The 23193-nt window shown below is 49.5% G+C and overlaps 1 protein-coding gene across 1 annotated transcript in view; it reads left to right on the top strand.

The window, feature by feature from the left end:
* PSMD11 (proteasome 26S subunit, non-ATPase 11) overlaps positions 1-23193 on the top strand; it is a 996429-nt gene that overhangs the window by 902901 nt on the left and 70335 nt on the right. The window lies entirely within an intron of this gene.

The following is a 23193-nucleotide window of genomic DNA, read 5'->3' on the forward strand; positions in this document are numbered from 1 at the left end:
CCTCAAGTTCAGGTGGTAACGCCACCGGAAAACCTGCCAAATAAGGGTTCTCCGTGCTCGCACAAGACCCTGGTGGGAGGACGCATTGTGTCTCATTGGGAGGTGTGGCAGACCATTACCGAAGACCGGTGGGTCTGGTCAGTCGCTCGGGCGGGCTTCCGCTTACCTGTACCACCTACCCCACTCTTCAACACTCCTTTCCAGCAGTCTGGGTCGCCCTCCCTCAGAGCAGAGGTTCTGAAGTTGCTGGACCTCAGGGCAGTGGAACCCGTTCCCCTAGGGGAACGAGGGGAGGGCTTCTACTCCAGACTGTTTACGGTGCCCAAACCCAACTAGGCTGGCCTGCGCACCATCCTAGACCTTTCCCAGTTCAATCTTTTCCTACCCCAAGAGAAATTCAAGATGATCACGCCCAGCCAGATACGGTCCTCTTTACAGATGGGCAATTGGCTCAGCGTGGTGGACCTCCAGGATGCGTACATGCATATACTGATCTGGAATCCACACAGGAGATACCTCTGTTTCTCTGTGGGAGAGGAGCATTTCCAGTTTCGAGTGCTTCCTTTTGGCCTCAGCTCGGCGCCGCGTGTCTTCACGAAGATGTCGCCGGTGATTGCAGCTTATCTTCGTCTGCAGGTTATCCATGTGTATCCGTATTTGGACGATTGGCTCTTAAGTTTCCCTTGCACGGTGAAGGCCATGTGCAATCTGCAGTCTCTCATCCAGCTCCTGTTCCATCTCGGGCTGTCTGTGAAGTGGCGTATATCTTCCATGACTGTCTCTCAGGACTGGCTTTTCCTAGGTTTTCGCTGGAACACGATCGACTGCAGAGTTTACCTGACCGGGGACAGAATGGCAGATCTGTTGGCCACGTGTCAGATTTTTGCACAGTCGGAGAGCATGTCGGCCTGGTGTTTACAGAGGCTTCTGGGACTCATGGCTTCCTGTGTCTTGGCCTTACCTCTCGTTCTTCTCAAGATGAGGCGGACTCAGATGGCTCTTCGGAGTTCTTGGCGTCAGGCAGTGGATCCGGACTCCAAGTTATTGATTCCGGCTTCCATGACAGCGGACCTGGAGTGGTGGTCATCTCTCAGCAACCTGTCGGTGGGGGCGGGCTTTCAGGACCCAACCCCGATGGTGACGGTCACAACGGACTCCTCCCTACTGGGGTGGGGTGCGACGTTGGATCCTCTTCAGGTCTCGGACCTTTGCTCAGCACAGGACAAGTTCCTTCATATAAATCTGGAGCTCCTGGCAATTTTCCTAGCGCTCATAGCGTTCAGACCGGTCATTGCCAACAAAGTAGTCCGTATCCGCACGGACAATGTGGTGTCAATGTATTGCATCAACAAGCAAGGGGCCACCAAGTCTCCCCCGCTCGTGGACCTGTCCATCCAGATTTGGGAGTGGGCGGTTCATCATGGTGTTTGGCTGGTAGCAGTACACATCCCGGGCCAGCTGAACGTTACGGCAGACAATGGTCAGCTACGAATGGGAGCTGAAGGCGGAGATCCTCTCATGGATTTTCCTGCGTTTGGGCATGCCGGAGATGGACCTCTTCGCGACGTCGGCAATCGAGAAACTTCCTCTGTATGCCTCCAGGAACGGCCTGGGAGCCTCCTCTGGGCGATGCTCTCAAGATTCCTTGGCCCAACATGAGTGCCTATGCTTTCCTTCATCTGCCTCTCTAATTCATCGGACGATTTGCAAGCTAAAGAACGCAGTGAACTGTTCGCTTCTACTCTTAGCCCCGTGGTGGCCAGCCAGGTTCTGGTTCTCAGAACTTCAACAAAGTTTGGAGTGAACTACTGTTAGAATTGTAGTGGAACTAAATTGGATTTTTACTGCAAAATAATGAATCGTTTTAAGAATCACATTAGTTTGTTTGAATGAATGAATGCATGATGTTAGGATGTCTTTTTTAAGAATTAATTAAAAATGTTCAATGATTTCTTCTGTCTTGTTCTCATCAGTTCTCCCTTCACCCTAGCACCACATTCTGTTTCATTTTCTCAGAACTTCAACACCTGTCTGTGTGTGCACTGATCAGGCGACCAGTGACTCCCGATCTGCTTCACCAGGGTGATCAAATGCTGTGGCACCCCTCCCCACAATCGTTCAGCTTGGCGGCATGGTGCCGGAGTTCAGGTCCTTAGAACATCTGAGCCTGTCTGCTGATAACATGCGCATTATTCAGGCAGCCAGGAAACCCTTGACCAGGTCTCAGTATAGGAGCAAATGGCTTAAGTTCTGTCATTGGTGCTTAGACAAACAGCTAGACCCAAGGGCTGCTACGATTGACACTGTGCTGTCCTTCGTATCCCACCTAGCAGAGTCGGGCATTTAAGTTTGTCATGCAGAACGTATCTTTCGGCGGTATCTGCCTATCTCTCCACAGACCAGTGCTTTTATTCTCTGTCTTATCCAGTGATTAGGAGACCTTTTGCAGGTTTGAGGCGCCTTCATCCCCCGGTTCGCAAACCGCAGCGACATGGGATCTGAACGTGGTCCTTAGGGCGTTGTACCATAAACCCTTCGAACCAATGGCCATGGTGGACCTTAAGCACTTTTCGTGGAAGGTGTCTTTTTTGGTTGCCGTTACTTCAGCGAGGCGCGTGAGTGAGCTCCAGGCTTTGTCAGTGGAGCATCCCTTTTTGGTTTTCCACAAGGATAAGGTGGCCCTACGGACGAATCCTTCCTTCCTGTCGAAGGTGGTCTCTGATTTCCATCTGAATCCATCTCCCCGCTGGTCTTCTTTCCGAACCCTGCTTCAGACGCAGAAAGGGTTCTACATTGTTTGGATGTTAGAAGGGCTCTTAAGTTCCATTTAGACAGAAAATCGGAATTTAGGAGATCTTCTCAACTATTGGTGACCTATGGTAATCCACAAGGTAGACGGGCCTCTAAGGCGACTATCTCCAGATGGATCGCGGCTTGCATTAGTCTTACACTGTCCAAAGGTTGCAGCCTCCCAAAGGTATTCATGCTGCTCACCAACCTTGACTCTAACATTCCCTCTGTCCTCATCCTCCTCGATCTCTCCTGCCTTCGACACGGTCAACCATACCATCCTGCGCAACCGTCTCCGTGAAAACTTGGGTATCACTGATCAGGCTCTGGCCTGGCTGACCTCTTTCCTCTCAGATCGACCCTCCCAGGTCCAACTTGGGTCCTTCCTTTCATCTATCTTCCTCTCTACCTGTGGTGTTCCCCAGGGGGTCTGACCTCTCGCCCTGGCTTTTCAACAAATACCTGGCAACTCTCGCCCACTACATTGACATTTTCTGCTCAAATTTCCAGTGCTACGCTGACGACACAACTCATTTTCAGGCTGCCCTCTGCCGCCTCCTCTCCCCTCTCTGATTGCCTAACTGCCATTCAAGATTGGTGTGCCGCCAATGATCTTTATCTGAATGCCAGCAAGACAGAGATCCTCCTCATCGGCACACCTTCACCATCCTTTCCCCTCACTCTCTGGCCGGCCTCCCTTGGCCGCCCTCCTACCCCCACCTGCGAGGCTAAGAACCTCGGGGTCATCTTTGACTCCACTCTTTCCTTCTTCGCCCACATCTCTGAGGTCTCTAAAGACAAATTTCCGACTGCACCTCCTCAGAGGTACTCTGCCTTTCCTCTCCTTCCCCCAGAAGCTCATGGTATCTCAAGCTCTGGTTCTCTCTAGCTTGGACTATTGTAACAGCCTCTTTCTAAATCTATCTGCCTCTACTCTCCGCCCTCTGCAACTAATCCAGAACAGGACTGCGAGACTTGTCCTTGGCCTCAACCCCTGGGATCGTAACTCTCTAGCTCTGAAATCTCTTCACTGGCTCCCAGTGGATGCAAGGATTAAATTCAAAACAGTCTGCATTGTCCACAAGGCTTTCTGGGGCCTGGGTCCAAAATACCTTCAGCTATCCCTCTGCAAATACCTCCCCGCTTGAGCTCTTCGTTCCTCTACCTCCAACTCACTCGGGGTCAGTCGTTTTTCTAAGAAACTAGCTGGGGGTAGATCTGTCTTCGGCTGGGGCCTCCCTCTGGAACAGCCTCCCTGCTACTCTAAAACTTGAGGAGAACCATCTCCGGTTCCGGAAGCACCTCAAGACCTGCCTCTTTTCTTCTGCCTTCGCTCCCCCTCTCCCCTGCTGATCTGTTCTCTTGGCACCGTGCACCTGGCCACCCTCTGTCTTTTGGGCCCAGGTACCTGCTCATCCTGTCACCCTCCCGCACTGCCTCCGGGCCACCCCTTGCACTGGGGTCTGTATCTGTACCCATACAGCCCCCCTTTCTTCCTGCACTTATCGGACCTACCCTGTCTGCTGCCTTAAACCTAGCACTTGCAAATTGCTGGCTGCATTACCACGGTTTGTTGCCTTTATTATTTAATCTGTTTCTCCTCTGCTTCGCACTTTCCACCTCTCCCCCCTTCCATGCACTTTTCCCCTCCCCCTCTCCCATGCACTTGCGCGTTCTCAATGTCACTGGGCCTAGTAAGATCGCTGTTTTGTTCTCCCCTGTTCCTCTCCCTTGCCTTGTCGCGCTCTGAAACACTTGTGTACGAGCGCAATAGAAATAAAATATCAATCAATCGATGCACACCTGGTGCGGGGCAAGGCAGCTGCTGTTGCCTTTCAGAAATATGTCCCCTGGGAGACCATTGCAAAAGCGGCTACATGGGCCTCCCCATCTGCTTTCTGTAAGCATTATGGTCTTGACCTGAGCACCAGATCTGATGCTCAGTTTGGCCAGGCTGTGTTGAACCTTTTTCAGTAAGGGGTTTTCCATCAACCCGTAGTTCCCGTAAGGAGTCCTTGGAATCTCCCATACGTATGGAGGAAAGGGGACGGGACGTAGGAGTTTAACCAGGTTACTCACCGTAGTGACCACCTTATTCCTAGTCCATAGTCCCCTTTCCTCCATGCACCCGCCCGCCGTCACCTCAAATAGGGTTCCTGTTGCTTAAAGGTCTCTGACCTGGCGATAGAGAAGGACTGATGGATGATGCGCGGGATGGAGCTGAGATGGGTGGGGTTACGTCTGCGTGCAGTACCCCACGTAGAAAGAGAGGAAGGACAAAATAATTTTGGATGCTTTACAAAGTGCTCTGGTCCCATCCCACAGGACGGAGGAATGTCACATAAGTATGGAGGAAAGGGGACTATGGACTAGGAGTAAGGTGGTCACGACGGTGAGTAACCTGGTTATTGTCTTTTGAGAATCGAAAGGGGAAGTAGACATGGGCGTGCTTGTAACACTAGCCCTAACCTAACGTGACGTGTAGTGTACCCAAAATCCTGCACGCGTTTAGGTCCCTCATATTATTTTTTTCCCGCTCAGCTCGCTGGTCACCTTATGCAGAGCTCGTATATTAAGTTTATTTTTCATTGTCCATGACCATTGGTCATCTAATATTCATCAGTTCTTCAACGACTACTCCTGAACCAACACAACAGACTGCAGATTTCGGCAGCTGGTGCTCCGGTTAGTGCTGTTGACTGCGTGGCTTCGGCCCTCCGGCCCTCCGGCCAGGCCTCTACAGTAGAGAAGAGTGGGGCCCCCGGGGTTCAGATTCTTTTGTAGAATGCATTTCCTATTTTCCCTTCTGGTTTCACCATATGTTAGGGAGAATTCTCACAAATGTGCTAATTCCTCTCTACCTTAGAGACCCCAAGCACTTTTGCTGGACTCTAGGACTTTTACATTTTTACCCTGGAGAGAGTGAGGCACTTTTTCCCACACATGTATTTTAATGTGATTTTGAACACTGTTTCTTTTGGTTGTGGAGTCTGACGAACTCCATAGGCATCTTCTTTTACATTGTCACGTAGCACCTTCAGTGCAGTGGCACAGGGAAATCTTTCAGATTTCCCAAAGGTTTAAGTACCTTCCCTTGGATTAACTATGGTTTCCAAGAACAGTGAAGTAAAATATTGATTTTACTTGATTTTTAACTTTCTAGACCCAGCACACCCTATCTTACAATAGGGTGCTGGAGGGGTTACTTGGTATCCTATTTGTCTAGTTTCCCATGAAACATTTTTGTTAACCTTTCCTTGAGGAATGGCTGGTGGCAGTGGTTTACTTTTAACTACTGTGGTGTGCTTTTACCACGGGCTGCGTTCGCAGCTGCAGTAAAGCACCCAGGGTGCCATTTTTATCAAAATGGCCCTGGTTGTCTTTTTTCGCCATTTATTTGTGGAAAGGTCCTTCTTGAGATTTACTGTGCCAAACCAGGTTTGGTCCCTTTTTTCATTTTGTCTTTGGTGGGATTCACGAGTGAGGCCTGCCTCTGGCTCTAGGGTGTCTGGCAGGAAGCGAGGGAGGTGGCCGAAACTGTGTGCTTAGTCTCCTAGGAGACAGGAATGCACTCTTAGGTGGTCGGCTGGCTGTCCGACAAGGACAGCCACCCTACTGGGTGACTGACAGCTAGGCTGGAATGAATTGGAGAAACCTGCATAAAAGGCGAGTTGTTTTGGCTTGGAAGGCAGTCGACCACTGGACAAACGAATCTGAAGAAGAACTTGGAAGATACGCCTGCTGCAACTCCTGAACCGTCGGTTTGTCCCAGTGAAGCCCTGCTGCTGTGCTGAAATTCTGAATTGTATTGATGGAGAAGGCCGCAAGGACGATGTCTTCTCTTGAGTTGGTGGGACCAATCAACTCCAAAGTAAGCCACCTGGATATCCTCTCGAAGCTGGTTTTATTTCCACTGCAGTCGCTGCTGAAACCGAATAGCCAGGGAGAGGAACACCAGATTGTGTGTGTTGCATTTAAACTGGCCAAGAGCTCCAGGAAGTTCCTCAGGACTCCGAGGAAGTAGGACTGACTGAGTCTGAGCCACCTCAACAGATTGTGGGTTCCCAGATGCAAGGAAAGCCCATCTCAACAGCCAGGAATGGCAGTGTTGCCACTTGCGATAGACGCAAGGAGCTGAAACACTGAAGTGCCACTTGTTTGAAGATTGCCGGTTGCGGTTGGTGACTGTCCCATTGCAGTGCAGGGGTCCCCAGAAGTCCTCCCTCTTGTCACCTTGACTGAGGCCCGGGAACACCATGATCTGTAGAGCTGCACAGGAGTTGCGAACAGCTTCTTTACCTCACAAGCCTAATCGGCTTGTGGCTCTACTTTGATTTCTTCTTATTCTACAAACACTTCTAAAACATTGTGCAAGACTTTTACTTACCTGAAGTGTTTTAGTTCACCTTGATGTTGCTAACTTAACATTGTCTGGCCTGGCCCCCTGAATGACTTCTCTCCTCTGCTTATGTGTTTTTGCCTTTCTTCTAGGAAAGAGTTAACTGACTTTGCATTGGGTTACTCTTACGTACCGTCCCCTTTCCCCCATACTGCATGGGCGTCCCTTCCAAGGGATGGGAGGCGGAACCTTTTTAACCAGAAAAATCCTTCTTCCCCTTTAAATTTAGAGGCGTGTGGGGGTGCAGCCCTGGGAGAATGCTCTGTGCTGTCTCCGCCCTCTGGCGCCACACCCAAGTTCCCTTTTCCGCATCGTCGGACGGGCCGAATTCACCAGCGCTCCTGGGTTTGGCTTGGCCCATGTAATTCCATGCGTGGATACTTCTTCTTTGTTATTATTTAGGTACTCGGTTCTCAGGCGTCATGCTCCTCCCTGGCACATGTCTACTTCACAGGGTTCAGCAGGTGTCCATCCTACAACGGGTTCTTCCCAACTACAGACCCCCACGCCCTCTGCCTGCGTTGCCTTGGCCCAGACCACGGTTGGCAAGCGTGTACAGCATGTGGCTCGCTGTCATCGAAATCGCTGAACAGACTAGCCAGGAGGAGGGAGTTCTTACAGAAGTCGCCTTCACAGGACCTCAAGAACTTCGTGAAACACAGAGCAATGCCCATGGTAGGGCCGCTATTTTCCATTGCACCCCGCAAACGAGACTCCTTCCCAAAGACACTCCTGCGCGGGATGGACCGTTCAGGTCCTTGTACCAGCACGTGCACCAAGGCTGCTGCAGCTACCGGTCTTCAGGCTGAGTGGTCCTTGGATCCTCTCGGTGGCAGTGTTGAGGGACCGGATGTTTCTTGTACTGGATTGTCATCCAAGGGGCGCCGCCCTTGTACTGGCAATATGGCTGTGGGGCTATGCCCTAGTACCAGCAATACGTCGGAGGGGGTGCCTAAACGCAGCTCTACCGACCCCCGGGTCGAGGGTGTCACACCTACCGGGTCTCGGCCCGGGAAGCAGGGTATGCCTTGTGATCCACACGCAAGAGTCTTGGAGGAGGCTGGGCCCGCCGAGCAACGCGTCGCAGGCACGTGGCAGGCAGCTTGACAACATGGCTGCCGCACCGGAGAGGCACCCGTCCGATGCAATTCCAGGAGTTTGACGAAGAAAGAGTGTCGAGGTGGGACTGGCCTCAACCAGGTACGTGGCCTCCAGCCTATCCTCCTTGTGCGCAGGGCAGCTTCCCACTGCTTCCATATGGGCAGGGTATGCAGCGGCTCCAGCAACTCCCTTGTACCCCATCAGTACCCTGTACCACCTCTCTGGCCAGTGAAGAGGGTTTCTTCGACAGGTTCCTCTGGCTCATGAAGTCAGCTATGATGGGGGTTATCCTCAAAGGCGCCATCATGGAGGTCCTCCCTATGATGCTAGCGGCACCACAAGCTCCTCCGCTGGCCCGCTGGCGCAGCCGCTGGCTCTGGCCCCCCCAGCCGATTCCTCAGGCGGTTCCGTGCCAGCCTCCTCCTCAGCCTTTGACCGCGGTCACTGTACCCCAGCCTCCGGCTCCAGCTACTCCACCTCCACAGGATACGGATGAGGAGGAGAATCCGGACACGCAATCCTCAGCCAGGGCCTTCCACGAACGTCTTGCAGGGCTGGCAGAGTACCTGTGCCTACCCCAACCCGAGGTTGAACAGCCGGTAGAGGGTGTTATGGCTGAAGTCCTCACGCAACGCCCCTCTGCCAAAACGGGGATTCCACTTCAAACCGATGTACTCTCTCTGGCCAAGAAGGGTTGACTCAAGCCCCGCTCAGTCCAGCCGCTCAATCGACACCTGGACGCCAAGCACAGGCAGATGGCGGGGATACACTCTTGCTATCGGCCTACCCTCGGCCACACTCCTTGGTGATAGCTGCGGCATCCCTATACTCCAAGCCGCAGTCGTCCGCCGCTGCCTCCTCTGTGACGCTGCTAGGCAAAGAGGAGAAGATCTTAGAGGCTTATGGGAAGAAGTTGTATTCCAACTAGTCCTTGCATCTTCATCAGGCCAATGCCATGCTGGCTGCCTCTAACCAAGGGTTATGGAGGGAAATTGCGGACTTCCTCCCAGAACTCCCTATGCAGAGCCAATCACATTTTAAGGCGGGACCGGCTGAGGCCAAGCTGGTGGCGCAGGACCTCATGGAATCGACTGTGGCCCATATTGACACCTCTGGCCGTGCCATCTTTATCGCCACAAACATGAGAAGGACAGCCTTGCTCCGGGCAACGAAATTCATCCCAGACGTCTAGGAACGCATATTGGATCTGCCGTTTGAGGGGGAGGTGTGGGTGCCCTCTTCCATTCCTCCACAGACGAAGAGCTGGACAAGAATAAAAACAGCTCACAAACAGCCAAGTCTTTATCCTTCTTGACAAAGACGAGACCCAAGTTGTACACCCAGTCACAGCAGCACTCCGACAGGGGGTGTACGTTCGGAGGGTTCCGCGGCTTCCAGGAACAGAGATCCAGGCGGCCTAACCGCTCCCCGTCTCAAGCAACAAAAGGGGGTCGGAGGGGTAAGGTCTTTTTGCAGTCCCCCTCCTCCGCGACATCCTCTGAGGGAAAGAAGGCATGACACGTCCCTTCGGGTCCACGTGTCTCCAGTGGGGGGCAGGCTTGCTCTCCATGCACATTTTTTGTCGCAAGATTTTCGCGGACCCTTGGAACCTCTCCGTAGTATCCACGCGGTACCACGTACCCATCCCAGGCTCTCCTCCCTCCTCCACGCCCTCAAGTTGGGACAGCAACTCTTCTGGCGGAGATCTGGTCGTTCATAGAGAGCAAGGCAGTGGAGAAAGTCTCAGCTTCCGAGCGAGGCTTGGGCTTTTACTCCAGGATTTTCGCCATTCAGAACCACCACCAGGCGGGCCTGAGAGATGTGCTGGACCTTTCCACCCTCAACATCTCCTTACCCCTGCAGAAATTCAAGATGGTTACGCCACTTTTTATAGCGGAGACATTGTGCAAGGGAGACTGGACGTGCTCCCTGGATCTGAGGGACGTGCTCCCTGGATCTGAGGGACGTGCTCCCTGGATCTGAGGGACGCGTTCCCTGGATCTGAGGGACGCGTACCTACATGTCCCGATTTGGCAGCATCGTCGTTTTTCCTTTGGTTCAGTATCATGGGTTACCATTTTCAATAGAAGGTCCTTCCTTTTGGCCTTAACTTGGCCCCCAGAGTCTTTACCAGGGTCATGAATACAGTGGCTGCCCTCCTCATAGCTCGAGGCTTTTAATCTCCCCATACCTCGACAAGTGGCTCGTCAGGGCTACATCTCCTGAAGCGGTTCACCAGTCTTCCCATACCCTTATGAACATGCTGCACGATCTGGGCTTCTCGCTCAATCTCAAGAAGTCGCAGCTGCCGTCCACACAGACTCCGACATTCTTGGGCCTCACTGGGACTCGTGCTCCGAGAAGGTATTTCCGTTGGAGGACAAGATCTTGGCCACTAAGCATACCCTCCAGCTTATAGCGAATTTGCAAAAATGGCCGTTTTGTGCAAAAACAGCATCTTTAAAAAAAAAAAAAAATTATAATTTTTTTTAACATTTTTTTTTTAGTTATCTGGAAAAATTACCGTTTAAAAAAAAAATAATACTCAGGGTGCCAGGTTCTCAACATTTTTTTACACAAATGAAATGCGCTAACACATCTCATCACTTGCGCCCCAAAAAAGTGCAGCCCAATCCACAAGGGACACATGAATGCGCACATTTTATATGCGCGCCCATTCAGATGGCCTTTTTCACCTCCCTGATCAAATAAAGTGGCGTTTCTGCCAATTTAAAAGCGCATCCCTCATTTCCAAGCAAGATGCACTTTTAAATGTGCAGAAATTGTAGGCAACCCTAAGCGCACGGGATGTGGGGCTGCCACTGCATGACAGCGTCTTCACTGACCCTGTCATGCATTTCTTTTAAGGTATGAACCGCTGCTGTGTCGCTTGCATTTCTGTTCCTCAAACAGGATAAAAATGCATTTTTTGGGTCGCATTTTACAGCGGCAGGCACCTGGAGGGCCTGTCCCTGTGAAAGGCGCTGGGAGCTTGCAGAACACTGTCGGGAGAGCGATTCTATTCAAAGTACTGCCCATTTTGATGACAAAAATCTATCGTATGTTACAATTTGACCTATTTCGTCCAGTACTATTCGATCTATTTTTATAAATACTGAGCATGTGTTGCGGGGGTGTCACCCGCTCCCCATGTTCAGTATCTTTGGTCTAGGGTGGTTGCAGAAGTGTTTTCCCCTTTTTCCTCAAAATTGGAGGCGGGGACAGAAAAAAAAGAAAATAACGAAAAAGGGACCCTGCGGAGTCGGATCCGACCCACATTAGAGGGACGGATCTGGCACCGCAGAGTTGTAGGGGAAGCGGTAGCGACCAAGCAGTTAAGTAGGGGAGGGGGTGGTGTGGTGGTGAAAGGTACATTTTGGGTTGTTTGGCTTAAGTGCAAATCAATTTGCAGCGAAATTGACTACGGTCAATTCCGCCGCAAATAATTACACTTCGGTCAAACAACCCAGAACACCATTCAAGGCAGCTGGCCAGCGCACAATTTAAGCTACAGCTCAAGCCTGTGGATATGCACCAGTCACCTTTGAGAATAAGGTGACCTGCTCATTTCCAAAAATGAGTTGTCTAAAAATAGCATATCCTCCGTTCTTTTTTTAAATGCCCCATTATTTGAGGAAATGGGTCAAAATCTACATTTTAAAGAAAATAAAAACATGGTTACACTATGAGAGAGGGAGAGTGATGGGTGAGATGTGAAGTGATAGGCAAGAAAGCAGAGGGAGAGCAGTGGGTCAGAGGAGGAAGCGCTGCACAAGAGAGCAGAGGAAGCAGCAATGCAGTGGGCCAGAAATCTGAGAGCGAGTAGAGGTACAGAAAGTAGAGGGAGCGTGTGGTTAGTGAGCCAGAAAGCAGCGAGGAAGCGGTTGGCCAGAAAGAGGCAGTGAGCTGCAGAATGAGAAAAAGGATGATGGAAGAGTGCGATAGAATGGGAGAAAGGATGCAAGATGCAGAAGCAGCACAAAAGAATGAAGGACTGTACATTGCGGGAGGAATTGTAGATTGTAAGGTGTGAGATGGGAGTATGATTTGGAGTGTGGCAGGGGCTGGGCAGTGCAAATTGTGACTTGACAGTGTGACATAGTACGTGAGTATTTGTATGACAGAGTGAGAGGTTAACGAATGTAAGTTGTGGTGGAGAGTTGGTGAGATGTGTATTGGTGAGAGAGGTGTGTGGGAGTTTGGGGGATTGGAGAACATAGAAGGGGAATATTTTCAGCATTACAATTGATAATGATCAATTTAGTGAATACTATTAAATAGGCATGAACATTAAACCAGAAATGTAGCCAAATCAAACACTGTTCTGCCAAGCCAGAGACATCTGGGACTCTTCCTATTAAATTAATACAAAAGATACATAATAATGATACCCTGGCTCTCTTGTAGCCTTGCACTCTGCCTATTTCCTGCAATGTGGCAATCTTACACCCTCCAGTTAATACAAAATGTCCCACAAAAATGGCGCAATAAATAAAGGTTTGTGCTGCAAAATTTGCCATTTCATGCCGCAAAATCCTGGAAGGTCTGACTAAGAGGGCCACCGCCCACTTCCTCAGCACAGAAGTGACCTTGGCTTGGTCATACCTGCATCTCCTGGTTCTCTTGGCGGCGGTCCTATTAGCCGTCCCACACACAAGACTGAGGATGAGGGGGATTCAGCTGCACTTTGCGGCCTCATGGAACCAGGAGCGGGGCTCTCCATCCGAGAGGAACAACGTTCCTCCATCTCTTCACCCGGATCTAACATGGTGGTCCAGGGACTGCAACCTACGAACAGGCAAGCCCTTTCTGCTGCCCACCATCACTACAGACTCCTCGCTAGAGGGCTGTGGATACACCCTGGACAATCTCTCGGTCCACTGCACCTGGACTCGACAGGAGCAGGAAGGAATACCACATCAATTGGTTAGAGCTGAACGCCATCTGGCTAGCGCTCTGAGCATTCCTACCACTTCTCAGGGGCAAGGTTGTCCTCATCCAGACAGACAACTCGACCAGCATGTACTACGTCAGCAAGCAGGGAGGCACCAGATCCCCTCCTGTGCAGACTGGCAATCGGCATGTGGGAGTGGGCCCTGAAAAAAATCTACCTTGCGGCAGTCTTCCTCCCGGGGGAAGTCAACCTGGAGGCGGACAGGCTCAGCAGGTTGGGAGCAGACAATTACGAGTGGCAGCTAAACAACCTCATCATTCAGGAGCTCTTCAACAGGTGGGGTCATCCCCAGGTGTATCTCTTTGCCACCTGGCACATCAAGAAGTGCCCTCAGTTCGCCTCCTGACAGCGACAGGGCCCCGCCTCCCTGGGCGACTCATTATGGCTTCAGTGGAACGGCATGAAGGCTTACGCCTTCTCGCCCACTCCACTGATTCACAGTGATTTGCAAGATCAAGGAGTCTCGCAAACTCAACATCATTCTAATAGCTCTATGGTGGCCTTCCAGGCAATGGTTTTTGGAGCTGCTCATCCTGTCAGCGGTGCCGGCGATTCACCTCGCGTCGGGCCCAGCACATCTTCTGGTGCAACAGGGGAGCAGGCCATCCTCCCCGTGCCTCAGAAACTAGCCCTCACAGCGTGGTACCTGAGCAGGTAACGTTGCGGCACCTCAGCCTCTCGCAGGCTAATCTGGAAATCCTACTTGGTGCAAGGAGCAAGACTAGCAGGGCCCAGTATAAAAGTAAATGGACCAGATTCTGCCACTGGGCATACTCAAAGGAAATCGACCCCCTGCCATGTTCTTTGGCCGTGGTGCTCTCCTTCTCGGCGGACCTCGCCCACTCTGGTGTGCAGGTGGACACCTGCCGTACATAACTCGCAGCCATAGGGGCTTACAGGAACTCTGAGGAGGGGGGGGATCTTCTCCTCCAATTTGATTGTCAAACATTTGATGGGGCTCACAAGGCTCTACCCGCCCGTCAAGAGTCTGCACCCAGTGTGGGACCTCAACATAGTCTTGGGCGCCCTGGCGCACAAACCGTTTGAGCCAATGGCATCCATGGACATCAGGCTGGTCACCATCAAAACGGTCTTGCTAGTCGGCTTCACATCGGCTCGTAGAGTCAGTGCAATACACGCTGTGGTCGCCTCTGAACCATATTCTACCTTTCACAGGGACAAAGTAGTCCTGCGGACACACCCGGCATTTCTGCCCAAGGTGCCGTCTGCTTTCCACTTGAACAAGGAAATAGCCCTTCCTACGTCCTTTCCCGATCCCAAGGACGAAGCACAGAGGGTGCTGCACTGCTTGGATGTCGGGCATGCCCTGAAATTTTACTTGGACAGGACCAAGGGCTTCGGACGCCCTGTTTGTCACTTTCGGAGGCTTAAGACAAGGCTATCAGGCCTCTAAGGCCTCCATATCACGCTGGATGGTCTCTGCCATCAAGGAAGTGTATGAGGGACAGCACAAGCAGCTTCCATTCAACATGCACGCCCACTCAGTCAGGGCCAGAGCAACAGCCACGTCATGTCCCTTGGCAGGTCATAAGCAGGGCGGCCACTTCGGCCACTCACTCGGCTTTCTGCAAACATTACTGTTTGGATGTCGGCTCTAGATCTGATGGGGCTTTCGGACAGGCAGTTATCAGGAACCAATTTGCTTAAGGAGGGTTTCCTCTCCACCCTGGGGCTACATTCAGTTGTAATCACCCATGCAGTATGGAGGAAAGGGGACGGGACGTAAGAATAATTATAAGTTACTCACTGCTAGTACCCTTATCCTCGATACGTCCCACCATCCTCCCCTCTAACAATTCTGGTGTCATTGGGAAATGTTAAATCTATTGTCGACGTGTCAATGGGGACTGAAGTGTGGCGCCGGAGGGTGGAGTCAGGGCAGCTCATGCTCCCACGGCCGCACCCCTGTGTGCCTCTAAATTTAAAGAGGAAAGTTTTTCTATTGAAAAAGGTTCCACCTCCCATCCCTTGGAGGGGACGCCCATGCAGAATGGAGAAAAGGACTAAGGGTACGTTAGTCATTGCAGTGAGTAACTTATAATTTGTTACTTACCTGATTGAGCATAATTTTGTGAAGTCTTATTCTTTGACACTCCTCTCAATAATATTCTAAATGCAACAGTGATATATTAATGTCCCCAGCACCCTAACTATTGAAGTCACCTGAGGGTGTAGGTAGTGTCCGTGGGTCACCCCAAATGGGAATTTGCTGATTTAGAAAACTAAGTGTATTTTGAAGTATATTTGTGTTAGTTATACTGCCCCTTCTGGAGGCTTATTCTAACTGTTAAATTAATAATTGTTTAATCAAGAAATTGTGTGAGAGTTTATTTGAATACTTGTCACTGTCTATCTGTGTATACAGCTCACATTGACTCCTCTTGAGATCATCCTGGCTAATAGACCACACTACCAACCTGTGTAGTACAGACTTATACCAACGATTGGGTTCCTATTTCCAGGAGGTCAGGGTTTTGGTAGTGCACCCAAAGAGTAGTGCATGCAATCTTGCCCGACAAGTCTTTTAACCTGAGCTATGGATAAGACTCCTTTTAAATGTTGCCCTTCTTGCAACGGGAGATATCCATGAAAAGGCACTCACTGGATGTGTAATAAGTCTAACTCGGGATCCCAACAAGCGATCCTGCAAGTCCTGCCAACGTTTACGTCTGATGATAAAAGATCGGCGGACAAAGCGGTGGTGGGCCTACGCCATGCAGCAAGCCGAGCTCCCCCGTCGGCACAGGCGCATCAAGTGACAAGGATGTAAACGACATCCATGGCTGGAATGCGGAGGACCTTGACCTCTGCGGAACGGGCAAGTCTGAACTGTCCGGCCCTGGCAGGCAGACCCCTGGTTCTGCTATGGGGAGACAACCCCCTGTGACGAGGACACACCCACACCACGTAAAGAAAAACACAACCCCCCGACCCCCCACGACGGACTAGTCTGGAAGGTCACAGACGCCAACTGGAACATCGAAACCTTAGACTGAACCCACCGATTCCCATGATCGGTCACCCTCCCGCAACCATCGATACAGCATGCGTCGGGGCATTCAAGTCAAAAGGGCGTCAGCATCTAACACCATACGGGTGCTGAAATGCCTCAGCCTCAAAGGTTTTGGCGGCGCCGAAAACCGTGTCCAAGCAATCGGGCTCCTCAATCCCTTCCTGATACGCAAGAGTCTTGCGAACATCCTCTTGGTGAAAAATAAGCCATAGGACACATCGAGAAGAATATTCAGATGCTCTCAGCCCCTATCGAAGACACTGACAAATCTCGACCGCCTACAAGATCCAAGTCCTCAAAAAGAGTCGGTCCTTCACACCCCCCCCCCCCCCCCCCCCCCCATCCCCCCTTTCAGATCCCTCTGGTTCATCCTTAAGGACCAGAACCTGAGGAAATCCATCAAGACCCCTATGATCAGGGAAAGAATCCCTTTGACGAGACGCCAGACCAGTGTCCAGACTGGGGTGATGAACAACCGGTAGGCGAGGCACCATGGCTTTCACCTTCCACTACTCCAGATCTTGACACCCTGTGTATAGATCCTCCCTCCTCAGACTAGCCTCACCTATTGATGACCAGATGGCCTTCAATGCTATTCTAAAAAAGGCTGCTGTACACTTTCAGATTGCCACTCAAGTGGTGGTACAAGACAGACTTTGTGGAGGACATTTTAAAGGGAAAAAACACCCACAAGTCAAGCGATACCACTATTGAATTTTATCAAGAGGCGCGTCGCTCCCTCTTTGTTAACTCCATCTCAAACAAGAGCTGTAAAACCTATAGTCGAGAAGCTCTTTCACCTCTCTCCAACAGACCTGCTGTATATCTGGGGACATGCCACTCCTGAATCCCTAGTAGTCACAACTACAAGGAAGAGAGCCAGAGTACCCTTGCCTACGGCTGAGGCACCTCCAGACAAGGATTGCAAGAAGTTATGTCCTTGATAAGGGCATTTGAAGTCTCTAAACCAAATTACGGAAACACCCAATCAGCAGCGAGGTGGTATCTCTTGCCGCTCCTTTTGGGGACAATCCTTCCCATGTTCCCCCCACAATCAATGGGGAACAGGGAATACGCCATGGTCCTCCGGACAAGGCGCAACTGCCAAAGGTGAATATCAACAGAGTGCAGTGTGGCAAAGGAATGGGTAGAAACTCCACCATAGAGGCTCCCCAGCATCTGCCCAAAAATGACTTTCAACACCGGGTCCCCTTGCATACCTCCCTAGTTGGGGGACGAATAACCTCTTTCTTTCATGCATGGGAGGGAATCACCACAGACCAGTGGGTGCTCAAGACAGTCGCCCACGGTTACTGTATCGAGTTGAGCTGACCACCTCGATACCGACCACCAACGTCCAGACGCTTATCGCCAGAACACCTGAAGATTTTGCTGCAACCGGGGGAGATCCTTCAAGAAAAGGGTGCGATAGAAGTCGTCCCCATTATACAGGTAAACTAGGGTATTTATTCAGTGCACTTCCTTGTACCCAAAAAGGATCTCACCGTGTACCCTGTGCTAGAGTTGCACCAAGCGAACACATTTGTCAAGCCTCAAAAGTTCAGAATGACAGCATTCCAGTAAGTAATCCCTCCTAATAACACAGGGGGATTACATTTCAACATTGGACATGAAAGATGCATACTTTCATATTTTAATGCTGCCAGCCCACAGAAAGTACTTAAGGTTCATGATGAGGACAAACACTAACAGTTAAAAGTCCTTCCCTTTGGCATTGCCTCAGCCCCAAGGTTATTTACAAAGGTGGTGGCTGTAGTATCGGCTCACCTGCGCAGGCAGTCCATGCCAGTCTATCCTTATCTCATCGACTAGCTAATAACAGGGGATTCGTAATGACCATTCCGATCAAACACCCAGAAGAGAGTAGATCTACTCTTCTGTCTGGGTTTCTCAATCAATGAAAAAATCTCCAGTCTAAACCCCAGCCAAGTCAAACAATTCCTAGGGGCTCTAATTCGGACTGAAGACGGCCTCTTCTTCCCCTCCAACGAGAGGGTTCAAAACATGCTGTTCCAGATCCCTCACTATGTAGCCAATCGTGAGGTGACTTTACGCAAGGCTATGCGACTGTTGGGGATGCTGGCATCCTGCACTCACGTTTACGCATGCACCCATGGCAAGAGTGGCTCAACAGCCAATGATGTCAGTCCAGTGGACAATGGGACAATCTAGTGGTTGTCTCGGCAGCCCTCATTCCCTTACAACGGTGGTCGAGGGGAAAACCCTTTTACAGGGGAAGACCTTCACCACCCCCGCAGTAGAAGCCACTCACCACGGACGCATCTCTCACGGGGTGGGCTCACCTCCTTCATCACATGGTGCTCAGCATTTGGTCCCCAGCAGTAGCATCCAACCACATAAACCTGTTGGAATTGTTAGCAGTGTTCAAAACCCTTGAAGGCTTTTCTAACACAACTACAGGGGAAAACAGTACTAGTCCTCATGGACAGCACCACAGCCATGTACTACCTGAACAAACAGGAGGGGGGGACTCTACCCTGCAGAGTATCCAAAGTGTCTCAGAACATATTGAACTGGGCTCTCAAACACAATGTTCTTCCTGTCACAACACGTTTCAGAGGAACTCAATCTACTGGCAAATATGCTCAGCAGAGACTTCTCACTACCCACATAGTAAGAATGGTGATTACACGAAGACATCGTCTCCAACGTTTTCACAGAATGGTGCTTCCCAGAAATTGACTTGTTCGCAACTTTGGAGAACCCACAGTGTCCAGATTACACCTCCAGGTACCTCAGAACCACTCCAAGGGGAACGGTCTCTGGATAACGTGGTCAGGGAAATTTGTCTACACTTTCCCCCAGACTCACCTACTCAACAAGATAGTGCAAAAGATGCACTAGGAACCAGTCGCAATGATTCTGCTGTCCCCAATGTGGGCCTGCCAACCCTGGTTCTCCCATATGATGGCAATGTCGATCTCTCCTCCGATGAAGCTACCTTGCCCATAAAATATGCTATTACAAGACCGAGTGGAAACACTCCATCCATGCCCGCACACTGTCAACTTAGCGGCCTGGCTCCTGAAGTCATATATTTCGGGCACTTCCAACTTCCTCAGAGATGCATGGACATACTTGGAGAAGCAAGAAAGCCTAACACCAGACATTGCTACTCCAATAAATGGAAGAAGAGCATCAATCCCGCCTACTTGACTCTTGTCTGGTTTTTAATTCCCTGAAGGTCTACCTAGCTGCAAATTCAACTTATAGTACGTTATAACCCAGCTCCCGGATGGGACTTAAATGTGGTACTTTCCAGACTCATGGGCCCTCCCTTCGAACCCATGCACAAGGCAACTCTTAAAGATATCACCCTTAAGACTGCTTTCCTAATAGCTAGCACCTCCATTAGGAGAGTAAGTGAACTACAGGCTCTTTCTGTACTAGACCCCTTCGTAACAGTTCACAAAGATAAGGTGGTTCTACGCACACACCCAAGGTTTGCACCTAAATTCATCTCGAAATTTCATGTAAACCAAACTATAGAACTACCAACGTTCTTTCAAAACCCTTCCAGCTCGGGAGAAAAAAGTCTGCATACACTAGATGTACGCAGAGCTGTCATGTTCTACATGGAAAGAAACAGACCACTGAGAAAGACTAATCAGTTCTTTGTCTCGGCGGCAGCAGGAAGAGAAGGAGATGCGGTCTCAAAATCCACTATATCTAGATGGATTGTTCAATGCATCACTCTGTTACACTCTTGCTAAGAGAGAACTACCCTTCAAGCCAAGAGCACATTCCACTCGAGGCACTGGGGCTTCCATAGCATTCATTGCAAATGTTCCCCTTGAGTCCATCTGCAAAGCGGCTACCTGGAGTTCTGTGCACACCTTTACAAAACACTACTGTCTAGATGCACACTCTAGATCTGACTCCCAGGTGGGACAGGCAGTATTAAGACATCTTTTCTCTACTGTTCCTTCTCATAACCCACCGCCAACTCCGGGTACTGCTCGCTAGTCTATGCACAGCGTTCCAGAAAAGGGTGTTGATGTGGAAGATCCCAGTAATTGAGGCTTTTATGGAAGGGGTTAAAAGACTTAATCCCCCTATTTCAAACCCAGCTCCCGGATGGGATCTAAATGTGATATGAACTAGACTAATGGGCTCTCCCTTTGAACCTATGCAAAAGGCTAGCCTTAAAACGCACTCACAAGACCACCTTCCTAGTGACAGTCACTTCAATAAGAGTTAGTGAACTACAGGCCCTTTCATTTCAAGACCCATTTGTGTCAATTCACGAGGACAAGGTGGTTCTGCCCACTCACTGTTAGTCACAGTTGTATGCAGTACCCTTTGGGTGCACTACAACAACCCTGACCACCTGGCAATAGGAACCCAACCTTTGGTATAAGTCTGTACTACACAGGTTGGTAGCGCGTTGAGCAGTCAGGCTTATCTCAAGAGGGGTCAATGTGAGTAGTAGGGGAGCTGCACAAAGATTCAGTGACACAGTCAAATAAACTTACACAAGTTTTCTTTATTAAACAATTATTAATTTAACAGCCAGTTTGAGTAAACCTTCAGAAGGAACAGTATAATGGTAACTCCCAAATGCACTCCAAAATACACTTAGTTTCTCTAAATCAGCAAGTACCCATTTCGGATGGCACACAGACCCTTCTTACACCCTCAGGTGACTTAAATAGCTAAGACACCGTGGATATTAATTTATTACTGTGTCATTTAGAGCAATACTTGGGAGTATGTCAAAGAAAAATATTTTGAACAAAACAAGAGATCTCTCAAATATTCTGAAGCAGGCAACTATGTTTGGTAACCCCTAATGCAAAGTAAGTTAACACATTCCTGGAAGGAAGGCAAAACAGTCGGAGGAAAAAGAAGTTATTCAGGGAGCCAGGCCAGGACAAAGTCAATTGGGGTGAAGTCTAGGTTAGCTGAAGCAATTATTGTAGGTAGGTAAGTCTTGTGCAATGTTTTAGAAGTTTTTGAAGAAACAAGCTGTTTTAGGCTTTTGAGGTAAAGCAGCGGATAGCAACTCTACGGAAGAAACCAAGACAAGTCTCCACTGAGAACAAGTGAGGTTACACAATAAGAGATAAGTTCTTAGACTTTACAGTACCTTTGGTTAGAAGAAAAATTGTTCCGGTTGGTTTCTGTTCTTGTGCAGCTCTGCAGATCCTGTGTTCCTGGGCCTCAGTCGTGGGGACAAGAGGGAGGACGTTTGGAGGATTCCTGCACTGCAACAGAACGGCGACAGAAAAGGACCAACTTCTATTCAGTGACACTTCACGGTTTCAGCTCCTTGCGTCTCAGCAAATGGCACCACCGCAGACTCTAGGCTTTTGAGATGGGCTTTGCTTGCATCTGTAGTCAAAGGCAAAATAATCAAAGGAACTAAACGTGGTTTGGTGTGCAGAGTAAATCTCAAGAAGGACCTTTCCACAAAGAAAGACCATGCCTTTTTGACAAAAATGGCACCTTTGGGTACTTTACTGCAGCTGCAAACACAGCCCGCGGTAAATGCACACCACGGTAGTAAAAACTAAACCACTTCCACCAACCATTCAGTGAGGAAAAGGTTAACATGAAATTGTTACATTAGAAGTTAGACAAAAGGGATACTAGGTAACCCCTCCAGCACCCTATTATAAGACAGTGTGCTGGGTCTAGAAAGTTACAAATGTAAGTAGTCAATTTCAATTTACTGCTCGGGGAAACAGTAGTTTATCCCAGAGAAGGTATTTAAACCTTGGGGGAATCTAAAAGATTTCCCTCTGTCACTGCACTAAAGGTGCTGTGTGCCACAATGTAAAAGATTATGCCTATGGGGTTTGCCAGACTCCACAACCAAACGAAACAGAGTACAAAAATCACATTTTTTTTTAATTGTTTAATCAAATAAGATTTTTAGAATACAGTATTTGCTTGCAATTTACTCGAAAATCGAGGCTTTGACACAAGACAATTATTGTATCCCTATCCAGTTGAGTTCGCTGGATGTTGTGAATGTTTGGGTGCTTAGTGATCACTTTTGTCGTTAAGTTTTTCTCTATGTATGCTATCATTTTGGCCAGTGCAATTTGCCATGTTATTTTCTCACCTCCAATGAGCCGGCACCACCATGTGTTTTCATCAGCAAGGATATCAAAGCCTACCATCCGCGATAGATATTGTTGTCTGATGGAGCAGTAGCTGAGCATACCATGACTAGGTGTCTTAAAGTCTCTTTTGGTGGTTGAGTACCGTTTTCACAGAATCGACAGACATTTGTTTGTGTTTGACCTCGAATGTACAGTATCTCATTCGTTTTGCATAGATTAAGACGTGCTCGCAGAATTAAATTACGGGCCTGTCTGCTTGGAAATTGCTTTACGTAACTCTGCAGCTCGTTTCATTTTAACGTATTGCTTGGAAGATGGAGAGTGAGTTTGTTTCGCAGCACTATCAATTGTAGTTGCCCAATTGTCTTTTATTTTTCTTAAAATTTTGCATGGATTGCAGATAAGTTCCTCTTCATTTGATCTGATTTTAGATAAAACAGCTTGATTTTCTTCTTGCCAGGTTTTTAACATTACACAGTTTTTAGTGTCCATTTCGCAGTTCAGCATCCTGAAAACCTTGTTGCTGTTAGCCATATTGCATTTCCTGTATAACATGATGGTATTGCAAATCACGGTACATTCTAGTGATTGTAAGCTTAGTTCTCGTCTAATGGCAACCCCTGGGGTGGAATTGGGTAAGTGTAGCACCTTACGCCAGAAAGGTGCTTCCAACTTGGACCATACTTGCTTTGGGATCGTGGGCATTGCTTCCATACTGTATGACGGCGGGCACCACTTTCATTTTGTAAAAATTGATAGTGGGTTTAAGGGAGAATTTCCCGAATTTGCCGTCAATAGCTTT

This window comes from Ambystoma mexicanum, chromosome 13, assembly GCF_040938575.1.
Source record: "Ambystoma mexicanum isolate Mex_15411 chromosome 13, UKY_AmexF1_1, whole genome shotgun sequence".
NCBI lineage: Eukaryota > Metazoa > Chordata > Amphibia > Caudata > Ambystomatidae > Ambystoma > Ambystoma mexicanum.